Genomic DNA, 5,099 nt, shown 5'->3' with positions numbered 1-5,099 from the left:
AAAATAAGCATTCATTATATGGTGGCTGAATGAGTACTTGAGCAACTGAATGATATCAAGGCCTTCTGTTGGTGTCTTTGCAATCCCCTTGGTATTCTCCTCCTTGGGGCAAGATGGCTGCAGCTGCTCCAACCACCATGTCCTCACTCAACCACCTTCAGAAGTAGGAAGCATTGGGGACAGAACCTTTTCTTTCTGTACTTCTCTCTTAACAGAAAGATGAATACCTCCCCTAGAATCTTCCAGGAGACTTCCATTTAACTTTTACTGACTAGAACCAGCTCAAGGGCTACCTCAGTCTGAAAGAGAGGTGAGAAAGTATTTGGCCTTGAGAGAGAAAGAGAGAGAGACAGGCAAGGGAGAAAACTATGATTAATAAAATCACCAGGTCAATAAAATGTTATGCTTTCTATTACCCAGTTATATCACGTGGTTGATTGATAAACCATGAGATCCAGAGGCAATCAATAGAGTGCTTTCACCCTGTAATGCTCCTGCTTTTTCCACCCTTCACATCTTGAAAGTATAGCCATTTATATGACTTATCTTTCCTATTTAATTAGTTTCATTAAACAAAAACATTTTCAAATAATTACATGGGAAAAAATACATATGTAATCCTACTAGAGAAGGTTGATAGAAAAATATATTGAGGAGAGAGCTGGATAGACAGATGAAGGAAAATGACCAAAGACATGCATATCTCAGAACAAGACAAAAGGAGAAAAGCTGGGGTGCCTGGGTGACTCGACTCATGATCTCCCGGTCCTGGGATTGAGCCCCGCATTGGGCTCTCTGCTCAGCAGGGAGCCTGCTCCCCCCCCCCCTCTGCCTGCCTCTCTGCCTACTTGTGATCACCCTCTCTATCAAATAAATAAATAAAATTTTTTAAAAAAGGGAAAAGCTAAAGAAAGTTCGCTCTGCGGAGAGATTGACAATCATATTGGTAAAGGAGCTAGAGGGTGAGATTGGGGGTTGAGGACAGGAGCCAGAGACCATACTTTCCTACTTGATTTCACGTCCTTATTCATACTTTGCAAAAGAACCAAGACCAGCTTTTTTTTTTTTTTTAAGATTTTCTAAATTTATTTATTTGACAGACAGAGATCACAAGTCGGGATCGTGACCTGAGCTGAAGGCAAAGGCTTTAACCCACTGAGCCACCCAGGCGCCCCTCCAAGACCAGCTTTTTAAGTAACATCGTAAATCACACACTTAGGATGCTGCATAGGAATTCGTTTTTCCTTTTTATTAAAATTTTATTTATTATTAGCATATAATGTGTCATTTGTTTCAGGGGTACAGGGCTGTAATTCATCAGACAGCATTCACCATAGCACATACCCTCCCTTATGTCCTTCACCTGACCACCCCATCCCTCTAACACCCCTGCCCTCCAGCAACCCTGTTTGTTTCCTGAAATTAAAAGTCTCTTATGGTTTGTCTCCCTCTCTGGTTTCATCTTGTTTCATTTCTCCCTCCCTTCCCCTATGATCCTCTGTCCTGTTTCTCAAATTCCTCATATCAGTGAGATCATATGATAATTGTCTTTTTCTGATTGACTTATTTCACTTAGCATAATATGCTCTAGGTCCATCCACGTCATTGCAAATGGCAAGATTTCGGGGAGTTTTTGATGGATGCATAGTATTCTATTGTTTTTATATACCACATCTTCTTTATCCATTCATCTGTTGATAGACATCTAGGTTCTTTCCATAGTTTGGCTGTTGTGGACATTGCTGCTATAAACATTCGGGTGCACGTGCCCCTTCAGATCACTACATTTGTATCTTTAGGGTAAATACCCAGTAGTGCAATTGCTGGGTGGTAGGGTAACTCTATTTTCAACTTTTTGAGGAACCTCCACACTGTTTTCCACAGTGGCTGCACCAGCTTGCATTCCCACCAACAGTGTAGGAGGGTTCTCCTTTCTCCACATCCTTGCCAACACCTTCATTTTTCCTTTTAAGTAACTTCCCAAAGCTCAGTTCTGGGCAGGTTGATGCTGTGGCACATGACACAATCCTCCTAGTTCTAAGGGAATCTGGAAGAGACGCTAGGATTGCTGTACTCTCTTCATGTCTTTCATGAGCTACCAATGGCTTAATATCTCAACTGCAAGGTGAAGACGTGAAGTTCAGGTCTAATGTGTGGGGCAGTAGATGAGAAAGCAACCTGTACAGGACTCCAGATCACAACAGAAGAGGCCAGGAGAGCCTCCTTACCTTTTTATCTCAAGCATTCTGGCACAGAAGAAAATAATGGCTCAGAGTTCCAGAACCCTGGAATCAGAAGGTCTGAAATATACAGGTGCCAGCACTACCTGAGTTTCACATCAGCCCCGCCTGATGCGGGCAGGCAGACAGACATTATGTGATCCTGCTCTTTCTGCCTGTAGCCATTCAAGGAAGAAGGAGAACTTTTCACGTTTTGTCATGACATTTAGGATGACATGCGAGGCAGACATTTTAAAATAAATGACATATGAATGCCTAGTCATTTAGATATCTTTTGCAACAAAGCATGGATGAGAAACAGGTAAAATGGAATTAATGAAAATCACTGCTGGCTGTGAAATCTTTTGTCAAATGTGACGTCTGGGATAAGGACACAGGCTCGTTGCCCTCTGTTCACACATAGCGCATCTTGGTATCAAATTGGCACTTTCTCTAATCTATTAAAAACTGGCTTTCGGTTGAAAGAAAATAAAAAGAGACTGGACAATAAAGGTGAACACATTGCCCTTGAGATCATTGATTCTCCACCAATTTTTAGTGCTTGTCATATATGACCCCTTGACCAGGCTGTGTTGTGAGAGGTCAAAAGGACAGATTCCCAGATTTTCTATGGTAGTTTACCCATGCATAGCCCTGTGACTGACCATGGCAGATCACTTCACCTCCCTGTCCCCAATTTTCCTATTTTCTCTGAAAACCTACTTTTTCTGGTTAATGCAAGGATTGAACAAATTAATAAGTAATAAAAATGTGGAATAATGCTTGATAAATGTTATGTGGGTGTTAGCTATTCCTATCGTTGTTGTTACCCAAAATAGATATGTGGTCAGTGAATGGACACTTGAACGGATATGGTGGAAGTGAAACTTTGACAAAGTAGATTCAAGGACAGAAGAAACATAAGTATTTTCTAAGTAAAAAAGAATGGCAAAACCCATTAATAAGACATTGTAGGATGTTGTTTATTTCAAAAGATATAAAAGACATTGTCTTGCATAAAATGGATCACAGATGCTCATTTCTCTCCAGTTTGGACTGTACATAAAACTAGACTCATCACCAAACTGGCTGGAAAATTGGGTCAGAAATTAATCATTCAATCCAGGACACTAAATCATTGAAACCAAGTTTTTAGCTCAGACTGACCTTGTTTCTTTCTCTGCCCAAACTGATTGATTCCATTGGGTGGTAGAACCAGCTGAACAGGTGTCTTCTATCCTCTGGGCTGCTTGGAACTGCCTTTTTTTTTTTTTTTTTTTTTTTTAGCAGATAACTAATCTTTACTCTTCCCAGGGCAATGTGAAGCACAGCTTGTTAATGTTAAACTTTAAATAGTGATTCTCTGTGGCTTATTGCTATAAGAAATGTCAAGAATCCTTGGGCTTCTGATTCTCAATATCTGTCTTAACCCAGCTAATACTGTCGGCTTAGAGGCCAGGGCCTAGCATTTTGCATATAAAGTACAGCAAGGTTATCTGTGGTGGGTCCAGGGGCAAACACACACTTGAGAGTGCTGGGTCTCCATGACGTCGCAGGTGCAAAGCAGTCCCCCCATGCACAAAAGAGTGACTCTGTAAAGCACGGCCCAGTACTCTTCACACTGATATTTAATGGACATAGTCTCTTATGAATATCCAGGTTAACCATTAGACATACTTCCTGGACTGGTTAGAAAGAGCACTAGTATCTCCAGAATGCCTGGAAACTACTGGAAAAATATAAGTGAACAAGTAGAAGAAAACTGAAGGGAAAGGAAATACAAAGTGTTCCACTACCAAGGAAGCATCCACTTTTTTTGCAGTTACTTTTCCTGCCCACCCCTGACCACCCACCTCAGTTTAACCTCTTGACGCAGATGTGATCATGTCCCTCCACTGATTAAATCCTTCTCCACCACCTGCAAGATAAAGTGTAAATTCCTCAGCCCTTCCTTTTGGTCTTGATATTATCCCATTACACCGTTCAGACTTCACCTCCCATTTCTACTTCCCTCTTCCACCCAGCCACCTCCAGTCCTACACCATATGTCCTCCCTGCATTTGAACTACTTAAAATTCCCTGACCATGACATGTGTCATCTTATCTCCATGTCCGTACGCCCTTTTGCCTCCTGTTTCAATGGAAAAACTCCTCATATCTCAAGGCCTGGTTACCAATGTTACCACTCTGAAAATGAACAGCATTTTCCCTTCTTCCATTGCATTTCATTTGTAACTTTCTAGAACAATGCTTGACATAGGTGCTTTCCTCTCTTCTGTGACCTCCTCAGCATCAAAAGTATTGGTTTTGTGACCTATTATTCACATTTATATCCCTAATAGCTAACTCAGGATTGCAGGTGTTAGGGTGGTTAAATGATATTAGAGGAATGAAAAAGTGAACATTGCCTTTGCTTTATTTTCTGTCTCCTTACAATCATTTGGCCCTTCTCATCAGGGAGTCATTTTTCTAATCCTAAGTGCCAATTCTTGCTATTCTGATACCGGCATCCCTGCAAGACCTCAGACACGAATGGCAGGAAGGTGCATCTCCCTAACTCCTCAAGGGTAAATGAAGGATGTTCTATGGATACTTATCACACAAAATTATAATCTGATAAAAACAGCTGCCTTCTGTCACCTGCTGTCACCAGGACTGCTACCGAAGCCACTTGCAAATTCTGCTTTCTGACAACTCAAAAGCTGTTCAGCAGCCTCCCCACTGACTTGCTTTCGGCAGAGCTGAGAAAGCACTGGCTTGTAGTGCTTTCAGAAGGCCTGAATTCTGGTCTTGGCTCTGTATCTTGAAATCCATATGACTTAATGTAGGCCACATAGAGCTGGGTCTGTTTCCTCATGTGCAAAAAACAAGGAAAATGAT

This window comes from Lontra canadensis, unplaced genomic scaffold (assembly GCF_010015895.1).
Source record: "Lontra canadensis isolate GAN:19392208 unplaced genomic scaffold, GSC_riverotter_1.0 scaffold309, whole genome shotgun sequence".
Lineage (NCBI taxonomy): Eukaryota > Metazoa > Chordata > Mammalia > Carnivora > Mustelidae > Lontra > Lontra canadensis.
The sequence above is the reverse complement of the archived record's forward strand: the minus strand, read 5'-3'. Positions refer to the sequence as shown.